This window comes from Rousettus aegyptiacus, unplaced genomic scaffold (assembly GCF_014176215.1).
Source record: "Rousettus aegyptiacus isolate mRouAeg1 unplaced genomic scaffold, mRouAeg1.p scaffold_m13_p_3, whole genome shotgun sequence".
NCBI lineage: Eukaryota > Metazoa > Chordata > Mammalia > Chiroptera > Pteropodidae > Rousettus > Rousettus aegyptiacus.
The window spans coordinates 150,401,779-150,425,566 of record NW_023416306.1 but is presented as its reverse complement, the minus strand read 5'-3'; the positions used below and the strand labels follow the sequence as shown (position 1 = coordinate 150,425,566).

Genomic DNA, 23,788 nt, shown 5'->3' with positions numbered 1-23,788 from the left:
TTATGGTAAAATAAACATAATATTTACCATGTTAACCATTTTAAGTACACAGTTCAGTGGCGTTAAGTACAGTTATACTGTTGTACAACCGTCACCACCATCCAGAATATTTTCACCTTTCCCAACTCAAACTCCGTACCCATGAAACACTAACTTCCCATTCCTCACGTCCTCCAGCCCCTGGCAACCACCACCGCACATTCTTTCTCTATGAATTTGACTACTCTAAGTACCTCATATGAGTAGAACCATACAATCTCAGTCTTTTTATTACTGCTTTACGTCACTCGGCATATTGTCCTCAAAGTTCTTCCACGTGCATCTGTCAGAATGTCTTTAAGGCTAAATAATATTTCATCATATGTATATGCCACATTTGTTCATTCGTCTGTTGATGGACATTTAGGTAGCTATCATCTCTTGGCTATTATGAATAAAACTGCTATGAACATGGATGTACAAGTATCTCTTTGAGACCCTGCTTTCAATTCCTTGGAGTATAAACTCAGAAGTGGAATTACTGGATCACAAGATAAGACCACGTTTAATTTTCTGAAGAACCGCCACACTGGCAGCGCCATTTACATCCCCATCCACACACCCGGGGTCCTAATTTCTCTATATTCTTGCCAAGACGTTATTTTCTGCTGGGATTTTTTTTTTTTTTAAATAATTAGTGTGGAGGTATCTCATTGTGATTTGATTATTCACATGCTCCTAATTTCAGTAAAGTTGAGTAAAAACCAAATTTACCATACTTTTTTAAGATTATTAAAGAAGTACATCACGTACTCTAAAATTTTGAAAAAATACCTAAACAAAAATTAAAGGAAAGTACTGAAACATACAAGACAAAAATACCACTTGTGATAAGTTACCTAGAGATAAACACTGTTGACATTCTGGGAATATCCTTCCAGTCTTTTTTCTAAGTAAATGAACTTTTATGGGGGGGAAAAAAATGTACTTCCTTATTTAGCAACTTCCCACCCAGCTCTGTGCCAAGAAAAGACCTTTTTTATTCAGTGAATTATTTGCTAAGGCCCTAAGGGGTATGCTAGAGAGAAAAAAATATATATATGTCATTGCATTTTTGTTTATTTTGCCAAGTAGGCGTATTACAAAGAACAGGAGCTGAACTGCTCAAGCAATGAGGAGGATTTTAGGGGCTAGTGAGGGTGGTAGGGAAGCATGTGGCCAGAGAAGAGTAACAGGTGTGGAGATACTGCCAACAGGGAAGAGAAGTTTGAAGGGAAGTACAGATATTCATAGAGGAATTTGATCACACTTCTGTCTCCACACAATAGCTTTAATAAAATCTGTTTTGCTTACCAGTGGATAATGAAGTGTATTTGCAAACAGGATCATCATGAATGTACTGGAAGCAGAATGTGGCTGGAGAAGAGTAAAAGCAAGCAAAGGCTTGCCAGAGAGCTGAAACGGAAAGAGACATAGCTTACGCACTTATAGATGTGGGTCTTTGTGGGCCTTTAGGAAACTTGGGCTGATACCATGCACACACTGCTGTTAGTGTTTTCCCATGTAATTTAATAATCTCCCAAAGTGTTCCATCTGGTCCAAGACTAGTTACTAAAATCCACTTCTTCTTTCTGGGCTCCTTTGCAGTTAAGATGTGGCCATGTGACTGGGTTTTGCCAAAGAGAAGTGGAAACGGTTTGTACCATTTCTGGGCCAAGGCTTTTAAGAAGCAGGGGTGCCCTGCAGGGGGTTTCACTGACAGCCTGGGGAGGAGGATGATAAGGCCCAAGGGGGTGGGCAGGCCAAAAGGGGGAAGGAGCATGGCTTCCTGAAAAACCAATAGAACCATGTGGAAGAGAGTCAACTGCTGACCGGGGACACTTGCTTCAGATTGTTGTGCGGGTGAAAAGCACACATAACAAGTCTGCCCTAGCTAACACACTATCGATGGATGCAACTTAATTATGCAATAGGCTATGGTTAGACAATTAGAATGGATAAACTGCATTTTGGGGTATGGCATTGCATTTTAGTTCAACTGCCTGTAGTTAGTTGGGTGTATTAGATAGGATGCTTTTGGCTGCAAATAACAGAAAACCTAATTGAAACTCATAATTGAGTCCAGAGGTACAGTGGACTGCATTGATTGCTACAGTGATGTGAAGACTCAATTTCTTTCCACTTCTATTTTATGCCCAACATTGGCTGCCCTTAGGGATAACTTTCTGGTGACTGTAGCAAGACTGGCTATAATCAGGTCTATAAGCTGCCTTATTCCCATAAAACAGGAGAGGTTGTTTGCCACAAACAGCCAACATCAAGGCCAAGCTTTATGCTGACTGGCTCATACCTGAACCGAACCTTGTAATAACTGGATTGCCAATGACCTAGACCAGTGGGTGCTATCTGTTGGAGCTGAAGGTAGGCTTAGTCCCACCCACACTACATGGTTGCCACCAATGATGCTTATTTCTGTATAGGGTTGGAGACTGGGTTGACCAAATATAGAGACAAAAGTCACCTGATTCTAGCTTTCTCTGAAACAGAGAAAGTTCTTTTGGAAAGGCTAAATAGAAGTCAAGTAACTTTCTCCTTATATGTATTAAAATATGGCTTTGGAAAAATTACTTTCTACAAAAAAAGGCAAGAAGATTGAAATCGTGAAAGAGGTAGATGATTGAAAGACAAGGACATAGAGCCAATGACCTGAAGAAAATTAAATGACTTGGAAACAATGTCTGGATATTTCAGGAAGAATATTTTATATGAGGCGCTTTCGCAGTGGGATAGTATAAAGTGGAATGAAAGAGAACAGGGGTATATCCAGGTGTCATGTGTAGGATATTTAAGTTCAAATTTCTCAGACTGTTCCCTCTTTGTTATTGGAATATCTTACTCGCTTATCATGTATTTTAAGCATGACTGTCAAGGACACTGTCCCTGTGCTAAGTTCAGGCTAGATATGCTGATCTCAGCTCTTCCTCCAAACAGTATAAATTCATTTTTCTGGACCTCATGCCACAAACTAGAAATAAAAAAAGAGGTAGTCAGGTAAATGCTTTTCTTCCTATACTGGATTCCTTTACCTCTAAAACAGAATCAGAGAGGAATTGGGCCAATTATTTTAATGCACACAAAAATAATTCCTTTCAGCACAGATGCTCTTTGATAGACTTAAAACCCCTGTGTATAAAGTCTACACAAACAAAAGAAATGTGAAGAGATCTGCTATAATAAGATTAGGCTCAAATGGTAAGGCAGGTGCTGAATTTAAAATTAATTGGTTATGCCAACCACGAAATGGTCTAATTCATCTTCTGCACTGTTCTACAGAGAAAAGAGAAGCAAGAAAGCCTGTTCTGTTTGTTTTTCTGCCCTACGTTCTTCCTAGTGCAATTCTGAACTTTCCAATATTATCCTCAAAATCCAGTTCAACTTCCACTTCCTCCATGGAAACTTCCTGGATTATACCAGCCCCTATCTCTAAACTTCCTGGCACTCACTGAAATAGTACTAAAGAAAAAAGATTAAAATCTCAGACTATGATGTCAGACCTGCAGCCATCATAGTCTGCTAGATCATCCGTCTGCTAGCTGTGTGACCTGGGGCTCATTCGCCTGCTTCCTCCTCTGAAAAATGGGACCAAGAGGGTGACTGTGAAAATGAAATGAGATGCTACATGCAATGAGATAATGCCTGACTAGAAGCAGGCATTAATAAATGCTAGTGATTATTAATAAGTAATATATTGTCTCCTCCCCTGCCTCGCACTGAACTGCAGGGAATTGAAAATGTTTTTCAAAGTGGAGAATGATGGTAGACCAGGTTGGGACAGGAAGGTTTCAGAGTAGTGTCACACTGTTCTTAAATGGCCTGCAGTGAGTATTCCATAAAGGTGGCATGAAACAACCACAAAACTCCAACCAACTAAAGTGACAGAAAGGAACTCCAAGGCTGCTGCTATCAGAGAAAGAACTTAAACAGGGACTGTGAATGTCAACACATAGTTCAAAAGAGCACTGCTAGTCAGAACTTTGCTAGTCAGACAGGGATTTGGATCTTGCTGGAATTTAGGAATGAGCCAAACTCACTTATAACCATTTCATTTGTTAAACAGTAGTGGGGTTGGATGGAAGAGGCAATGCTTAACATTTTTAAGGGAACGAAATTTTTTGATCACCCACTCTGCATAGGGGTGGGTCGAGCAGATACTATGTATCCAGTGTTGTGTTACTCCAAGTCAAGGGAGATGATATATTATTAATAATTGCTAACATTTACTAATGCCTGCTTCTAGTCAGGCATTATTTCATTGCATATAGTATCTCATTTCATTCTCACAGTCGCCCTCTTGGTCCCATTTTTCAGAGGAAGAAGTAGGCTCAGAGCCACTAAAAAAAAAAAAAAAAGAGCCACTTAACATATCAAATGAGCTACTTAGAACAAATTTTTATGTATTTGTTCATTGAAACAAGTCTATTTTATGCCCTGGATTAAATAACATAAATTAGCTAGCACTTGTATGTAGCATGCTGGAAGGCTATTTCTTTCTCAAATACAAATGCTCATTGCTTGTTCATGGCCAATGGTAAGATACTGGACCATGGAATTCTATAAATCAGCCTTCGAGCTCTGGCTCTGTTCTCTACTAGGCTGGAGAATTATATAAACTCTCCAAGTATCAGTTTCCTCATCTATGAAATGGGAATAATAAGTCTCCCTACCACAAATGGTTGCCATGAGGATTAAACAAGCTCACTCAGGCAAAGAACTCAGTCTAGTATCTGACGCATAACAAATATTCAATAAAAGTAAGCATTATGCTAATAATTATTCCACCATTCAGCTTTCTCACTATTTTTCTTTAGCATCGTCTTCAAATGCTGACTAGTTTGTTCAATCACATCTTTGCATGAAACTTAGAAACAGCACTTTGCTATTAATGGAATTTGCATTTTTTAACCAAGAAATCTTCTGAATAGTACTCCGTGGATATCAAGAATGATAAGGATAGGGCTGTCACTGAAAATCTGTGTAGGAGTTGGGAGAATTAGACCTAAAGGTGAGGGAAGTTGATATAATTTATAATTTCTTACTTGAGAAATCAGCTCCTCTTCCAAATTGACTTGTTTTCCTACCTTCAATTAAAAAAATGCTTCCATTTCCTGAAGAAATTGAAAACTTGAGAGAACTTCTATAAATCAAATACCTACTGAATCATCTATGTCCTTGAACTGAATCTGGGAAACTCTGAATTATGATGTTATGTACCTAATACAGCAAGAATGAGCTTAAAGCACTCTCCTTAGAGAGCTTTACAGAATAAGCTGTCCTTTGTATATAGTTGGAGGTGATGTCATTGTCTCGCTGTCACTGGGAGGGTGCCAGGAGTTGTGACAGGGCTGGGCCTCAGCGGTGATGGATTGCGCCTCTCACCTGGATCACTCGTAAACAATAACCCCTTTGTGAGGCCACTGCCTGGGCCTTTCTGCTTGTAAAAAGGAAGCACAGACACTTGACCTGCCTGAGGACTGGAATTCCCGTCAGCCTTATTTTAAGAAGGTTAAAAGGGCTCAATAAAAGCCACAGCCTCAGACTGACACTGGCGAACCACTGAGAATGCGCTGAGCAGAGAGACATGGCCACTGCCTTTCTGGAGCTTGCAGTCTATTGGGAAAGACAGCGAATGAATAATTGGGCAAATGTGAATTAATTACAATTGTAATGAATGCTATGAAGTCCAAAGCTGTATTAGGTTTTCTCCTGGAGAAGGGGAAGGAAGGTTAGGCCTGAAATTAAAAACACAATTTTTTTTTTTTTTTTTTAATGAAAACAAGCATAGAAACATGATGGAGAACACAAACTTTGCTTCAGTTTTAAAGATAAAGCTGGAGACAGCAGAGAACTATCACATTTGCCTGGGCTGGGACTGGCTATGCCCTTCCAGTGATGAGGCTTCCAGGAGCTAAGGGTGGCTGAGTAGGAAGAGTTTGAGAAGCCCTGGCTGGGGCATGCAGGGCTCAGGCTCCCAAGGTGGAGGCCTCTAAGGAATCACCTCAAGGAAATGAGAAGGACACCGACTGGCCAGCTGGCGGCCAGCCCATGGCCTGGAGATCCCTGGCCCAGACTGCTAGCCATCAAGGCCCTTCCTTGGCTACAGCATTTTCCAAATTCTTCACTCAGATTTCAGCACTGTCTCCTCAGCCCAGGCTGCTCTCCTGGCGTTAATGTGCCATCTAATCTTCCCCCAGGGTGTTGACGACGCTATTTGCCTCAGGACTCTAAGAAGTGTGCTGAGTGCCTGTGGGGGGGTGGGGGGGTGGTGCGGGGTGCGGAACTTGGTTGATAAGCTACCTGTTTCAGATAAGTTAAAGTCCCTCAACCCCACTTTATACCTTACCCAATAATTAACTCCTTTGTGATTAAAACACGAAACCATTAAAATAGTTTAATAGTTTAAAAATATATGTGTATATATAAGAGAATTTTTTAGGAATAATCCTGATAGTCCCTTAAAGCAAGATTACAAATCCAAAAACTATAAACAAAATAACTGCCAGTTGATTACATGAAAATGGCAAATTTTGCAACTAAAACAATGTCATGAAAACAGTATGGAGGTATCTCAAAAAAATTAAAAAACAGAACTCCCACATGACCCAGCAGTTCTACCTCTAGGTATATGCAAAGTATTAATGAAGTGAAATTACTATCTCCGAAAGATAATCTGTACCCCACGTTCATTGCAGCATTATTCACAGTAGCCAGGACTTGGAAATAACATACGTGCCCATCGATGAATGAATGAATAAACACACACACTGGAATACTACTCAGCCATAAAAAAAAAAAAAAAAAAGGAAATCTTGCCATTTGAGAAACCATGAGTGAACCTCGAGGGCATTATGTTAAGTGACATAAGTCAGACAGAGAAAGACAAATACTGTATGATTACACTTAATAAGTGGAATCCTAAAAGGCCAAATTCAGAAATAGACAGTAGGAATGATGGTTACCAGGGGCTGGAAGTGGGAGAAATGGGTTAATATTGGTCAAAAAGTACAAACTTCCAGTTATGAGTAAGTCCTGGGGATCGAATGTACAGCATTCGATCTGCAGAGTATACCTTAAATGTTCTCACCACACACACACACACGCACATGCACACACACACGATGATTATGTGAGGTCATGGATGTGTCTGCAGAGTATACCTTAAATGTTCTCACCACACACACACACGCGCGCGCACACACACACACACGCACACGCACACACACACGATGATTATGTGAGGTCATGGATGTGTCAACTAACCTTATTGTAACAATCATTTTGCAATATTTATATATATCAAATCACCACATTGTACATCTTAAACATATACAATGTTATCTGTCAATTATATCTCAGTAAAGCTGAGGGGAAACCCTCCCCAAAACAAAATTAATAATAAAATGGCCAAAATGGAAACAAATAGAGCTACTGCTCACTAGCTGCCTCCCCACACAATCTTTTCTTAGTAGAACTCCTCTCATCTTTAACACTCGGACTGCAGAGAATATACACATCTCTTCAATACGTGTTTGGGACCGAGGTTTACATAGAGACATGTATTGTACGTCCCCAAACTCAACATAACATTTTAAACAAAGTAGTATGTGTATGGGGCAGGGAGAAGAATTCTCCAGTCACTTTCCAAATGTAACTGGAGGAAAGTCAGAATCACATGCAGATGTTCTGAAAAGCGTAGAATGTCAACTACGTGATGTGAGTTGGATGTTGACAGTGCTCAGAGAGGCTGTGTGTGTGGCTGCACACGTGCAAAGGTCTGTGAAAATCAAATTCACTGTTTGGTCATCAGGAAGTAATGTTTTGTGCATCTAACATACCAAGTAGTTGTTCAATACACCGGCATTTTTCTGTGTTTTCGGAAATTGGTTGGTAGTGATGAATTGACAGGAAAGGGGTTCCTGGTTAATATTTGCACTCGATGTCTAGTGTTTTGGAAGACTCCTGATGGTAAAAGAGAGATGGTTGTAGTCACAACCAGTAGTATAGGCTAAAGATTATTATTGAGAAAACATAAAATAGCTCATTCAAGTGTGAAAGAAAAAAACCACCACTAGAGAATGGGTGAAGAATGGAAACAGACAATTCACGAAAGGCTAATTGTGAAATTAGCCAATAAATATAAACAATATTCAAGCTCACTAATAAACTAGAAATATGTAAGCATTTATGTATATATTTGCAAATACATAAGGAAGAAGACTGAACTGTTGAGAGCAATTACCTTGGGAGAGAAGTCGCCGGAGGAGGAGGTTGTAGAGATGAATTATTCAACAAACATTCCATTGTCTTTCCTTGTGGACTTCCTCTCTGTATAAGGATATAGTCCCATGCTGTCGACCTCAGGAATGGTCATATGACTTGTTTAACCAAAAAAGTGGTGTCGGTCTCTTTTGCGCAAAGTTTTATAAGTCAGGACATCATTTGCCTTCTCTCTTTCTTTCTCCAATGAGACTGATATGCTCCACACAGAGGTTAGGTTCCCCCATCAGCTTCGGTTCCTGAGTAAAAGAGGCAAAAAGCAGAGCTGTAGCCGACTTGTGAAAAGCACGTAGTGTGAACAAGAAGCAAACATGTGTTGCTATAAGCTGCTGAGATGTGTGCGGGGTCGTTACTGTAGTATAAAGTGGGCTACACTGACTGATACACATAAAGGAATGCTTCTACACATTTTCCTCTGTATAGCTCTCTATTGTATGAGCATTTCCAATAGCATAAATTCGTGTACTACTTATATATGTGTGTGTGCGTGTGTGTGTGTATTTTTTTTTTAATGGCATCTTAACAAAATTACAAATGACTACATGTCAAGGACCTTTGTGATTACTGACAAATAGAAACTGCAAAGCCAAATCCTGAAGTCCAAGGGCAATGTTGAAGTGCCCGCCTGAGGCCTGCAGGCCAACACACCGTGGCTGCGATTTGCAGTGCTGAGCAAAAGTAAAAGGTGTGTTGTCAAACCAGTGGCCAAGAAACCTGGTGGATAACTGGACATGTGAGATAATTCCTGTGTGTGTTAGTGGGGGAGGTCAGGGCAGTAAACATTCTGCCCACTGAACCACAGTGTGAGGAATGTCCTGATCAATGGTGGGACCACCAGGGTTGCTTTAAAAATATTGAGAGGCATTGTTCTTTGGTAGTAAAGATCGAGTTGCAATTATTGATGACTCACATTGTCTGAATGTCATTCCCTTCGGATGTGTTCCAAACAACAAAAATATTGAGACCCACCGACCCAGGATATAGAGCAGGTAATTGCATGCAGACTCTTATTTCCTGGTTGCTGCTGCCCTTAGCTCAAATTCCAGACTCTCAACACTTATTCAGTGATTGAGCACTTCCTCTGTGTCAGGCACTGTAATTGTCATCAGCAATACAGATACAACCTGCTTTCAAACTCACAGCTAGGTCAATAATATATACCCAGAGGCTGGGGTAACAGCTACAGCAGCAGTAACCCTTTCTTAAGAGGGTAATAGTTTCCAAGAATTGTGCCAGGTATATCATTTCCAATTCTCCAAAAAGATCCTGAGAGCCAAACGTAACTACCCCTACTTTTTTGGATGAGGACACTGCAGTTGAGAGAAATTAGTGAGCCTCTTTCAGTTCTGAAAGCCCAGAGGTAAAGGTCAGTCTCCAGTTCTTTGTTATCCATACTCAGTCACCTTCTCAGTAAAGGTCTGAATAAATAATTGTATCGAAGTGGGAGTGACTAAGCCTTCAATCAGAACTTTAATCTTCAGAACAAGGTGCAAAGATCCAGATTTTTGTTCACATTGTCCCCAGAGGGTAAGAAGAGCCCTGGTGAGTAGCCAGCCTGGCAGTCTGACTTAGGTTAGCTGTGGTTAGCATTCCTCCCATTTTTTTTTTGCTCCCAGCCCCTTCTTCTTCTAGTGCTAAGAGTAAACATGTGACTTGCTTGAGGCATGAGGGTGAGGGTGAGTTAAGTCCTCACAATAGGTCTGCTGTTATGCAAAGAACTATAGAAGACGCAGATCTAGGTTGTGGCAATCTCAGGAAACCCCAAAGTCAAACCCCTCAAGTCCCTTCTGTAACTGAATTTGAGGAATTACTCAGCTTAGTTCTCTAACATTCTTCCTGGTCAAGCACTCAGCACAGAGAACTGCCCTGGAAAACTCAGGTCTGTTCTTGGTTACTTAGGAAAGTTTATGCTGAACCAGATAATGCAACACCAAGACTGTTTTCCTGCTCAGCGGGTGAGCTGAGAATAGTGAGTGGAGAAGTCTCACCAGAAGAATCCAAAGCAAGAGGCCTTGGGGGATGGTCTCCTTGCCTGGGCTCTGCTTTGGGGCTGAGGTAGTGGGGTCCAGCTGGTCTCTGAGCCTGAGGATCGTCAAGGCTCAGAGGGTGCTTAGAACAGAGCCTGGGCAGCATTCTTAGCCAGAGGAGGGAAATTTGGGACAACCTACAGGATGGTGAGTTAGAGCGCAGTGAGTGGAACTGAGGGGAAAAGAGAGTCATGAAATTCTCTCCACAAGCACTCCCGCTGATGTTATATGGCAAATAAAGAGAAAACTTCGGGGAGAGAGGAACAGGATATGAGGGTGCCCTAGGAAACGTGATCTTCTCCTCAGGATGAAGAAAACTGTACCAACAGGTGGCAAAGGTTTCATGTTATGATTCAATGAAATGGAGCGTTGAGTCTCTATTGGTGTCCAATGCTATTTTAACAGTATCCTAAAGGGCTCTAGAACTTTACTTATGGAATCATCAAGGCTCAGAAAGGGTCATTTAATTTTTTCCATTATAGTCAACTGTGCTTTTTAGTGGAAAGTTTGTGCCCTTGTGAAGTTGGCGATTGGGGTTCCAAAAAAAACAGTGGTGCTCTCTGGTTTTGACCTGCTCCCTCCTGAAACTGTTATGTGTGCCTCGAGGAAGAAAGTATCTTTAAAAACAAACAAATAAAACAAAAACAACTTTGTTTCCTCTGTGCCTAAAAGGGCCAGGACTAGGATAAAGTATGGTGTGCAAAATGTCAGTGGCACTGCCCCTCAGGGTCACACAAACGAGCAACTCCTTAAATACTGTCCCCTACATGCTCACCGGTCACACCAAGTTCTGGTCTTGGGGTCAAGCTTGGTGGCAAGAGGAGACTAGGAGCTCAGTCGCTGAACGAATAAACAAATGAAGTGTACAGGGAAGAACACAATCATTGGAAAACTCTACACGCTGGGTGTTTCTCCGCATTTGAACATTTCCCCATGTTCATGGTGATGTAGATTAATGGGACCTTCTACAGTGTAGCCATCTGAGCCAGCTCAGGCTGCTATAACAAAATACCACAGATTGGTTGGCTTAAACAACACATTTTTTTCTCACAGTTCTGTAGGCTGGAAATCCAAGAGCAAGGTGCTGGCTGGTTCGGTTTCTGGACAACCTTCTTACTGGCTTGGAGACTGCCCTCTCGCTATATTCTCACATGTGGAAAGAGAGTGCTGGTCTCTCTCACTCTTCTTATAAGGACACTAATCCCATTGTGGGGGCACCACCCTCATGACCTCATCCAGACTTAATCACCTCTCAAACGCCCCCACCTCCAAATACCATCACTTTGGAGGTTCAGGGTTCACCACATGAATTTTGGTGGGACAAAAACATTTAGTCCATAGTAGTAGTGTACTAGGGTTACATGTTTTGGGTTCCTGCTTCAGAACAAAAGCTTGATCACTGAGGTAGACAAAATTCTAAGGTGGCCTCCCAAGATTTCTGGCATGTACACACCCTGCGTCATCCCCTCCCTTGAGATGGGTGAGCCTGGCCTAATCAGGTGAGCTCTTTAAAAGCATCTCTAGAGGTCAGAGATGGAAGAAGTCAGAGAAATTGGAAGTGTGACAGAGATTTTCCTGAAGCTTGAAGTGGCCAACAGCTCTGCTGTGGGAGGGCCTACGGAGGGGATCACATGGTGAGGAAACACTGGAGGCCTCTAGTCCCTGAGAGCAGTCCCTGGCAACAGTCAGCAAGAAAGTGGGAACCTCAGTCATAAAACCACAAGCACCTAAATTCTGTCAAAAGCCACATGAGCTTGGAAGAGGAACCTGTATTTCAAACAAGGCCCCAGCCCAGCCAACACCTTGATTTCAGCCTTATGAGACCCTGAGCAGAGGCTCTGTGAAAATAAATTTATGTTGTTTTAAGCCACTAAGTTTATGGTAGTGTTTTACACCACAGAGAAAGCTAATCTACTCTCCTTTCTACAACAGATCACGCCACATCTCCTGAGTCCCTTTGTCTTATTAAAAACAGCTTCTACTTGGCTGTTGGTTACATTTCTCTTTTATACTAATACACCATCTTCTTTCTTTCCTTTCTTTTTTTCTTAGTTTCTTTGGGGATTTAAACAGTAATGCAAAGCTGTGGTGCACACATTGTTATTTCAATACTACTTAAAGCAGAAAACTCTATAATCTCCCCAACCTCCAAAAAGCATCTCCAGGACACGTATCACTGTGAGGCTACTGTTTTCCTCCTTCCTAACCAGTGTTCGAGGCTTCCAAAGCTTAACGTTACGTTTATTACATAATGGCAAGACATGAGCCCGAACAACCTGCTGCTGGGCTTTTAAATATAGTGACAGCAGAAATCTCTTCTGGGCTTGATGAAGAGCCACTTCAAATATCTCCTAATTTCAGCAGTTTTCTTCTGGTCTATAGAATAAAAAGTCTAAAAATGGCTCTAAAGGTATTTAAGTGCGCTCACAGGAAATCTCCCCCTCCCCCGTCAGACACAATGACGCAAGGAGGCGGGAAGCAGCGAGGGGAGCCAGCGCCCTCCCGTCCTTGGGATTTGAGGCAGCCTCTCAAGGAGAATTGCCTGTGTGTGAAATGCTCTCAGGGGAGAAAATGGGAAAGGCGCAGAAGTGGAGCCCGTCTGCGTTGGCACCATGGTTATGGGACTCGGTGGCAGAGCTGCCCTCCCTTTGTTCCCCTTTCTAATTGGCGGAACCATTAGCAGTTGTATTCATCTAGGGAGCTCTTAGTTGCCTTAAGAGCCCACTTGATCTGGTTTAAGAATAGGAAATTTCTTGGCTTGAATAATTGGTTGAATAAAGGTTGTGTGGTTCCGTTTGACCTCCACGGTGTCGGTTCTATGGAGGAACTAACTCCCCACACCGTTCCCCTCACTTCCCCGCTCCCATCCCAAATCTGTACACTAACTCCGTGGGAAGAGTTCCTCTTTCCTCTATTCGAGCCATCTGCCCTGGGTTCCCTGGTCAGGCTTGGGTCACATATCCTCCTTTTACATCAACAATGCGGCCAGAAATAGACCTGGGTGTGGTCAGGACAGGAGCACTTGTCCACTTCTAGGGCAGGAGTGTGAGGTCACAAGGTCTGAGAGTGTGAGAAGGATGGGTCCCCAGGGGTTGCGTGTTAACATCAGGGAGCTGTTCCCCGAAGAAGGTGGAACAAACACAGATAGGCCGGAACCCCCAGTGACCCCCGGTGTTCTGAGCTATTCTAATGCTGCAGAGAGTTGGGACCACTCGAGGCCTGGAGAAGCGATGGAAAGCAGAGGGTTTCTCCCCACCCCTATGCCTACTTTGAGCCGCCCAGAATCCTAACGTGCATCTATGTGTGCAGGTGCATTTCACCGAGGTCATCAACCTAGAAGCAGAGACAAGGTGTAAATTTATAGCACATTTTTCTCTGCCCTAGGCCCTCTAATTTCTGTTCTGTTACAAGGTGATAGGAATTTCTATGTCCCGTGCCTGCATTGCTGAGAGAGGACTTCCTTCCCTCACTATACAGAAAATCTGGGGGCCATATGAGGACCTTACACTGGAAGTCTAGCCTGCCACATGTGCGAGTCTGGGTACGGCAAGAAAAGGGGAGGCTGGAATAACCCTGTGTCCCAGGCTTTGACGGGCCCGCACTGCCCCCGGAGCCATTGCTTCCCTCCATGGGCTCATGTTGCTCTGTCCCCAGTCACATCCTATCAGCCCTGCCCCCGGCAGAGCCTTTCTGTACCCACTTCCTACGGGTTCTCCCTGTGCATCTGTCAGGGGCGCCATGACTCCTGCTTTCCAGATTGGGTTGGAGGAGGGGCTCTCAGAAGTTGCTTCTAACTAAGCTCTGCACCAAGCCAAAGAGCGAATACTCACTGATCATTCAAAGTGTCCCAGCCACTCCCTTAGACAGCCTCCATCTCTGCTTTGCCAGCGAGACTTTTCTATTCCATCGAAGGGTTAAACAATTTTTGACAGCAAGGCTGGAGATCTTCATTATATAGGACACATGTTGGAAACTGGGCCCTTACCAGTTGGGTGTGCTATGTGCAAAAGAAAAGTGTCAGTTTGTTTTGCCCAATTTTATCAATATTGGGGCATATTATAAAGCCACTCTAATATATCGGTATACCTTAAAAATGTATCCTAATGGGATCTGATTTGATACTTAAGTTATTAATTTTATATTTAACATGAGGATGTGATTGAATGATTTATCCACATATTAAACTTGTATTTATTTATTTACTTATAAGTGTAAGGTTGTGAGCCAAGGAATACAAAGATATTTAGCACTTCTCCAAAAATTTGCAATCAACTAAATAAGTAGATAGCACAAAAATAGCTTAAATGTGGTCATCTATCAGAACAGTCTGCTTCTTTAAGAAGTCCGCTTACTCTAAGTTCACCTAACTCCTAGCTTGAGGGGTTTAACTGAAATTAGCTACGGTTTGGCTCAGTCGCCTGGTACAGAAATGGCCACTCAGAAAGTCTGAACACAGGGACAGACCCTGGAGGTTGGAGAGGGAGCTGCAGTACTAAAAGGGATCCTTTTGCTTCAACATGAAGTCAGAATCTTTTGACTGCTCTGAAAGCAGCTGTGTGAAACCCAGCGAAGAAAATGACTAAATCATTCTGGATCTTCTGGCTTTTAACAAGAGCGAGGCAGGAACATTGGATTAGCAATGGCATGTTAACCATTTGGAGAATCTGATGGCCAATACATAGCGTAGAAGAATCCGTCAAAGGAGATTCATCAGATTAAGTCAGAGTATAGTAAGGGGAGAACCAGTGCTCAGGCGTTGACAGGGTTTGCTAGTGTCACCATGGAGAAGTGGCCTCAATGACTCGGATCCCAAGTTTAAACATCTCTAGGAAGGGCCCTGGTTGGCCTTTGGTCAGATGTCACCCTGAAACTGGTCAACTGGGGCCATAGGGGAAAGGTTACGTCATACAAAACGGCCATGGCCGTGTGGGGAAGGTAACGGTGTGGAGGGTACATGAACTGGGGGCGGGGAGGAGCTGGGCAGACGAAAGTGTGTATCCAGTGTGCCTGACTTCAGCTGGAGAGGTTTCAGTAGCTCAAGTTTAATTTCCTGCCACTTAGCATTGACTTATTCATGTTATTTCTATGACGCAGATATTAAGCCCCAGTCCTGAAAAATAAGCTGTGGATGAAATAACAAATCCCCACCTGGATTGTTGACACTGAACATCCTTCTTCTCCCTGCACCACTCATTCCCAGTAACTCGGTCTTTCTAGAACTGGACTCCTCGGGGCTGGGGTCCTAATCCTAAACCTGGGCCTATGTGCCAAGATTCACTATCTGCTGGTGGATCCCCCTGATGCGAAAGCGTGACTTCCTGCCTTTTCCAGGACTCCCAGCTGCTATGCTTTTAGCTCTACGCCTGCCCCCTTCCTGAGGCAATTAACTGAGCCATGATTACCACCCAAAAAGGCAGCCTTCAAGACAAAGCTCAGCATGAAGTCTTAGCAAAGCCTCCATGAAGGAAAGAAATGACAAGAGACTGAGAGGCAATGTTCCTGGAGGCAGTCAGCCCCAAAGTTGTCTGGGAGAGGTGGGTGACCCTAAAAGACCATCTGGAGAGTTCTTAACATTTCCCCCCACTTCCTCTTCTCTCCAAACTTCTAGCATAGAGAATCTGAACTAGCTGGAGTGGGTAAATAGGGTAAAAACAAACAAAAAAAAATGTAAAGAAAATCAAGACTCGACAGCTTCAAACACCAGAATAATAAAATCCTTACTGTGGATCCAGCTATAGATATTCAGCTGGTTTATAAGAATATTTGAAAAACTCATGCCACCTAGAGATATAGCCCTCCGGTGCCTTCCATTTTCCTGGATGTGACCCTTCCGGAAATCTCCATGGAGGTCTTTGCGATCTCCTGCCTTTCACAGGGGATCAAATGTTGAAAAGAAAGATGACAACACGTGAAGTTTGCCAGTAACCGGCAACGCGAATCACTTCTTAGACCATCGAACCCCACCGTAAGGACTGAAAAAGACCGCCCAGCTTCTGTGCGGGTTCCAGGACTCTCAGAGACGACCTGAGACAGAAGCCACAGCCCAGGTGTCGAACCAGTGCTAACGAGGTTGTATCAGAAAAGATTTCTCCTACACTCTTGGGGTAAAGAAATGATTAAAACATCCAGGTCTTAAAACTCCAAGAATATGAGGCGGCGATGATCTCCAAGTCTTTAGAAAGAACGGCTAGACTTAAAAAAAAAAAAAAAAAAGCTAGAAAAAAAAGGGGGGTGGGAAGAGAGAGAGTACTTACTAACGCCCTAGCCACTTCTTGGTTCTTTTGTAGATAGTGGACTGCAGAGTTTGGGGGAGGCTGCTCGGCACTGCAGGACGTGGAAGGGTCTTGAAAGGCAGGCCACCTGGAAGGGATTCTGTCTGGGCCCTTTCTTAGCCCTGTGACTTTGAACAATTTATATAACCTCTTAAGCCTTACCTAGAAAATGGGCATACTGATGGAACCTTTCTGATGTTAAAAATGGAAGAATGCATGCAAACCCTTAACTTGTTGCCTGGCACACAGAAGAATCGAGGAAAACAAGTTTTGTGAAAGGGAGAAGGTAGCTGGGGAACAGGAGGAAAGCAGGCACCTTAGGAAGGTGTCAGGATTGGGTCACGCCCATCTTACGGCAAGCTCCTTGAGCTTCTGGCTTTGTCCTACTTATCCTTGAACCTCTGACACTACACATGGGCCTCGTAGAGAGTGGGCATTTAGGAAATGATTGTTAGATAGAATGGAGCCCTAGCTGGGCCCCGGTCTGAGAAGTTTGCAGAAGGGGAAGACAAGCAGGTGAGAGAGGAAAGGACAGAAAGGCAGGAGTGAGGCAGCTGGCCACAGATAACAAAACTTGAATGAGAAAGATTCCAGACTGATGAACTCTAACTTTGCCCTTGTCTTTAGAATGCCCATAAAATTAATGGACTTGCGATGGAATGGTTTCAAAGGAGTTTTGGAAGACAGATGGGAAGCCTATGTCATTGTTTTCACTTGAAAGCTCAAGTGAAAATAGCGAGTCCCATTCCCTGCCTACGGGGAAAGTTTCAGCCATCCTCCGCGTTTTCCAGTCCAGAGTTGCTAAGACAGAGCCTGCCCATCACCTCTGCAGCTGCCCTTCTGAAAGGCCACCTCTTCCATCAGGCGATCCTGGGGAGCCAGTGAAAGGGAAGTGCCTACCTCGAGGTGGGGCGGGGAGGGGAGAACTAGAAGTCCAGCCTCAAAACAAAACGTACCTACCTACCGGAGGTAACCCAAACACCAAAAGCTGACCAAATTCTGCAGCTGGGTGCCTGGGGGGCTTGTAAGCCTTAAACAGAAGTTGTAATTACACGTGAAAGCTGTTGGAAAACTGTCAGCTGCTATGCAAATAGAAGGGCTTGTTAATTATTTGTGTGGGGAGAAGAAAAACCACCAGACCAAGAGACAGGGCAGGGTCCTTCCACCCACTTTGCAACCTACCCTGTGTCAGACCCGCCGACCCCTTTGAACCTTAGCCTTTCGCTTACAAAACCACCGCGGCTTCCCTGACCCCACCTGTGGTCAAAATGACCCCTTGCTTCTCTGAGCTCCCAAGCCATGTAGCCCTGATTTTACCTTGACACATATTTCACTTTATCTGCATAGATTTTTTTTTTATACTTCAGTTAATTGTTTACACAACTCGACGCAGATTATAAGCTCCACAAAGGCAAGGACTAATGGAAAACACAATCAATAATTATTCATGTTCAATTATTCACTTAACAAGTATTGACTGAGCCTACTTGGCTCTGTGCTAAACTCTAAGAATACAGCAGTGAGCAACTCATATCAGTGAGTTTTTGTGTGGAAGATAGATAACAAAACAACATATACACGAAAAATAAAAGCTGGACTCCTGCACTGCACAACTCCAGGGGGCACTATTCCTACAGAACCCAATGTTAATGGCACTGCAAGGGCAGTTACCTAGTGATACTCTCTCCCCAGGGTGTGGCCCAACGCTTGATGCAGTGTAAAGATTCTGCAAAGATTCTTAAAGAGTAAGTGAATGAATAAATGAGTGGCCTTTCTCAGTGTAGTAGTGATTTTTAACGTCCTATTTTACCCATTTTTTCTCCTTTCTGCATACACCTCCTGCTCTGGCCGTTTGAAGTCAGGCAAGGCCATGTGACTAATTCTGCCCAGTGAGACACCAGCAGATGTGAGGGGAGTCCCTTCTGGGTGGGTGCCTGACTCCTCCAGCTGTTTCTTCTCCTGCTGCAGACTAAGGCAGCTACAGGATGTGGATTCTCTACCACCCAGAGCCTCTGAGTGATTCTGTGGAGCAGAGCAGAGTTGACCCTCCTGGACAAAAAGCATTTGCAAAATAAGCCTTTGTTATGTTAAGCCACTGAGACTTTGTGGTTTGTCTGCTACTTGCCATAGCTTAATCTATTCTGACTAATGCTCTCACCTTTCTGTAAATTCTTTTGCGCACAGCACAAAGGTAATCGGTAAAAAAGAGCTAATCAGTAAAAAAAAAAAAAAAAAAAAAAAGCAATTAGTAAGCACAACTGATTAATAAGTATTATCCTTGCCTTTTCCTCTGCTGGAATTCCTCTGCTATTAGGGAATGTGCTCCTGTGGCCCTGGGCCTGGCCACAGCAGTAGGATCAGTCATTCCCAGTGAGTGGGTTTCCTTTTACCCACAAGGCCCTCTCTGTGGTAAGTGAGGTAATGCTGCCCTTTCCACACAGGAAAACAACACACCAGCTTCTTTCCACGAGATGCAAACAAGCTTGAGAAAAGACATGATCTAGGAAAACTCCAGGTCCCCAGATTTGGAGCAGTTGGGGTCTTTGCCTGCCTAAGCCCCCTTGTGTGGCTTACCTAAAACAGAAAGACACCTGTAGCTGTGCTGCGAGTGTAGACAGGTATGGACCAACACTCTCCATTCCTCACAGGGTCGGAAATATACTGGCACATTTCCTTAGACCAGGGGTTCTTCAACTGCCTGGAAGGCTTGTTCAAACACAAATTAATTGCCAGCTCTCACCTCCAGATCCAGAGGTTGGGACTCCAGGATGTGTTTGGGTTGGGGTGGGGCCTGAGAATTGGCATTGCTAACAAGCTCCTGGGTGATGCTGACTGATACTGCTGGCCCAGGGACTGTATTTTGAGAAACCATTGCTTTAGACTGATTCTTTGCCTCTCAAAGTCAGGGTTAAATGCAATACCAGAGATTAGCACTATAACCTGCTATCAGCCATTAATGATACAGGATCAACTCATTTTTTCAAATTACCCAGATCAGAAGGATGGAGGAAAGGTAGTTTGCAGAGAGAAAAGAAGAGCTGGGGGAAAACTCCCATTTGAGGGCCACTTCACAGAGGGGAGGGCTGATGGCTATCACAAAAGAAGGTCCTGGGATAAAAGCCAAAAGGAACCTGGGGCAAACATGGATGCAGAGGTGGCCAGGAAAAGACAAGTTTGAGAGCTGATCTTTGGATAGTGAAAAGAACTCTGAACTTGGGAGTCTTGGAATCTGCAGTCTTCTCCCATAAGGGCTTGCAGCTGCTGCCAGCAGCCAAGATAAGCCATTCTGAAGTCAGTTGAAGCAGATCTAACAACTCTAATACCTAGATGCTGCTGGGTTTCTGATAGGGCAAGCCCAGCCCAAGACCCCATGCCTAGTGTACTATCTGTACCAGGCCTGAGAACCAGGGCAGGAAGCCAGCAGGCAGTGCAAAGCACTCCGGCATCTTCCTGCTCGTCCCAGCAGGGTTGCGCTGTGCTAAGGGTTAACATGAGCGCTGGTGACTCACTCAGCCACGAGGGGAAGCAGATGCTGCCACTGCAACCAGCGCTGCCACGGAAACAGGGTAAATCAATCCCAGATCCCTGCGGGGGGCACAGAACAAGCTGCCTGCAGCCAGTTAGCCAGGGTGGCTCTGGCCCTGTTCTGGGTTCAGACATCAAATCCATGAGCACAGCCTATGCTGTGCTGGCCACAGAGCCGCCCAGGGAGCTGAGCTGGGAACAGCAGCAACAGAAGACAGGTGCAGGGACTGAAGCATGTGACAAGGGGCGATGGGAGGCTACGTTGTGAGGGCGGCATGGGCGCACTAGACTGTGGAGTATTTGTGCTTTATTGGTGGGGGCGGGGAGCGAGGCGATAAGAGCCTCACTCTAGACTCTTCCTGCTCTATTTGGAAAGACCTAGCTCCTACGAAGCTGCTCCCTCGCTAGATGACATGGAGCTGCCCTCTATCCTAACTGGCCAGAATATATACCTGGAGAAGAAAGGAAGCTGAGGCCAATGGCCTAAGCAAAGTCCCACAGCTTTCAGAGGCAGAGTCAGGCTGAGCTCCTGTATCCTCGGCACGAATCCCTCATCATTTTTCACTGGACAGGTCCCAAGGAAACGGTTTGATGGGACTTGGGAATTTGCTTTGCCTTGAGTATCTGCTGTCCCGCAGAGTGGGTGGTGCCGTTAATAACATTCTCTGCTTTTCCCAAGAGCAAGTGTGTCTGCAGCCAGCCTTCCCCACCTTCTTCAACTCCTAAGCCTGGTGAATGAGTTTCTACTGGCTCCATCAACCAGACAGTGGGAATCCCACAGGTTTCTAGCTTTGCCCAACATCCTATCATTAGAGGGAAGGGAGCAGAGCCAGAATTGGGCCTCTTGGGGATTCACACTAACGTAGGGAGGAGACAAGAGAATTAAATGTTAATCAAGCTACATGCATAGACTGCAGTATGCTGATCGGCCCTGCAGCCAGGCTGGGAGGACACCTACAGAACAAAGGAAGATTTTTAATGGGATCGTTAACAACCCATTTTCCACACCTGTGGAAGGGGGAACAGGAACCAACAGAATCTTTACGTGGTCGCCCTACATGAATAAAATCGTTTGTTCCCAATGGCTAAAACCAAGAGGAACCTAGGGATTGAAGGCTGGGAACTGCCAGCCGGGCTCTCAGGCTACCTTCTGCTTCCTCACTGCGTGTCCACATCTAAGGAAATGGGAACTAAAGAATGACATATAAACTCAATTCCCCTAAGACTCAGGGTCTCTCTCTGTCTCTCTCTCTGCCTCTGAGAGGATTCCACGCTGTCTATGGAGTGTTACCCCTTTTCTAATAAACTTTCCTTCTGACTCTTAACTTTGGCGTGTGAGTTGAATTCTTTCTACACTTTCTGCTAAAGGACCCTCTTCTCTCCGTGCTGGGCTTAGTCTCCCCCCTCCCCCCACCCTGACTTGGGGAAATTTGCCCTGTCCTGCCGCAACACCTCCCCTCCATGCGGTAGTAGGTGAATGTCTAAACTCACCAGTCCCACCTGGGGACTCTTGGGCCTTTTCCCTGGCTGTCCCCTCTACTCTCAGAGGAGGCTCACAAGTGGCTGTGGTGACGTAAGCACGTCTTTGTCTGGAGGACCTTGTCCCTGTGCAGAATCTCCCTCCACCCCACGGCGGGCCTTCCTTCCCCCTTCCTCAAGCTTCCCTCGCCCGCAGAGGGGCGGTGAGGGGGTCTTTCCCCCGCTTTTCATGGGTGGAATAAAGGCCACCTGGGTGGGCTTCGACCTCCTTCCTGCCTTCCCCTCCCCGCTTCTCTTTAAGAAAAATCCCTTCACAGCTTTCTAGATCCCTAACCCCGCCCACTCTGTGTCTTTGATCCATTTAATTATCTCCTTTCTCCTAACTCCTGCTTTTCTGGGGGCTCCTCCTCCTCGCTCTCAGACACGGTTCTATCTCCCACAGGAACTGACTACACCAGACACGTGTTCCCCTCTGGTTACACGCTTTCCCCCAGAGGAGGCTGTGCTTTTCCTACCTCACGCAGGGTCCGAATCTCTGCGAGGCTGGCATCTCGGCTCCTCCTCTGCCCTGGCCCCACCTCCACCTGCCGGCGCCCGCCACGGGCACATCAGCACCCGGGGGTCTCGGGTGTTCCCAAGGTGTCCAGTCCTTGGGGCACCAGAAGGGGGTGAGCCCCAAGCCGGGGTGTAAAGGAGGGTTCCCCCCACCCCAAGCCGCACATCTGAAGTTCCAAAGCAGTTATACTTACGATCATGCTTTCCTGAACGGCCTCCTTCAGCTCTCTACCCCCCCCACCTCCTATCCCCAAACCGGGCTGCTGGAAACGCAAGACCATTGAGGGACGACCAGGCTGTCTGTCTGCTCTCCCCTGGCTTTCAATACTAGTCTCCAGTCCCTGCAGCTGGCCAGGCTTCTGGAAAATATGCAGAAATGCCAGCATACTTATAGCCTCACATAGGTTCTTCCCAAAGCCCGTCTGTAGCCACCAAAATATAGACCTTCACATTTCAAAGGGACCTCCCTGCCTAGGGTCAGTCCCCCTCATGTGGATGACTGTCAGAGGATCATCCTGTCTGGCTTGAGTAGTTCCCAGGACAGAAGGCTCTCTGCTTGATTAGGAAGCCTATAGAAGGGACTTCGGTTAATGGAAATGTCTTCCTGATTCTGATCTGAAATCTGCCTCTTTGTAACCTCCACTGACCTGGTTCTGCATTTTGATCCTAGCAGGAAAATGTCTCACCCATTATCTAATTTGTCTTTCAGCTACAATGAGAGGTGAGAATGGAAATGTTTGCCTTTTTAATGAAAATGGACACCTGGAGAGGGTAAAGCGCTTGTTAAAAAGCTCCATCCAGGTGGAGTTGGAGACAGAACGCAAGTGTCTCAACTTCCCAGGCCAGCCCTCCTTCCATTACTGCATTTTTAACCTTTGCCAGCAGCTGAGAGCCTGCCGTGTGCACCTGGAAGACTGTGTAGGTGTTGGAGGCGTAGGGGACCTTGACGCTCTCTCCAGCGTCATCAATTCCGGCACCAGACACACACACGCGCGCGCACACACACACACACACACACACACACACACACACACACAGAACCACTTTGAAACACTCGCTCAGCCAGCACAAACTAGGTGGCCTCATCCTCACCCCGGACAACCAGGCTTCATCCTCACTTTCAGCTGCTTCCCCCAGCACAGGCTGACAGATAGGAAAGGGAAAATGTGGAGAAGCTTATCTTAACCAAAGAAGAGTCTGAACTTGAAAAGGAGAAAGGCCAGAAGAGTTTGAAAATGATAGCTGTCAAATCTGGGCTTGGACAGCCGGCACAGAGAGCTCGTGGGTGTGTGGGTGGGAGGGATGCTCACCGGGTGCCAAAGCTGAGTCGTGTGGCAGAGAGAAGTAAGGGAGCAGGGCCGGAGTGGTGCCAGAACTGCAAACCAGAACCGCAAAGACCTGCTCTCAACAAAAGCAGGCCCTAACAACTTCCCAGCACCTGGCTATTTGAGCCAGGCTCCACCCCCAGAGATGTGCCTTCATCTTTCTTAAAGGCACAGTGTCTGGCTGAGTATCCAGCCATCAGCATTAGTACTTGGCACTCCAGGTTCTTTTTCTCTCCCTTGGATGGCAGCATTTACTCCACTGAATTACTTAGGCACAGAAAGACCCAGGCTC

At 45.0% G+C, this 23,788-nt stretch overlaps 1 long non-coding RNA gene across 3 annotated transcripts; it reads right to left on the bottom strand.

Moving 5' to 3' along the window:
* Nucleotides 1–582: 582 nt before the first annotated feature.
* On the bottom strand, nt 583–23,612 carry LOC118615028. Of its 3 annotated transcripts, XR_004956275.1 has the most exons (4): nt 23,482–23,612; nt 8,276–8,552; nt 7,872–7,995; nt 583–1,434 (listed from the first exon to the last, which is right to left on the bottom strand). It is a non-coding gene; the product is annotated as an uncharacterized LOC118615028 (long non-coding RNA). The 3 variants fall into 3 exon arrangements; XR_004956276.1 differs by lacking the exon at nt 7,872–7,995 and having other exon boundaries at nt 23,482–23,609; XR_004956274.1 differs by lacking the exon at nt 583–1,434 and having other exon boundaries at nt 7,236–7,995; nt 23,482–23,609.
* Nucleotides 23,613–23,788: the final 176 nt, after the last annotated feature.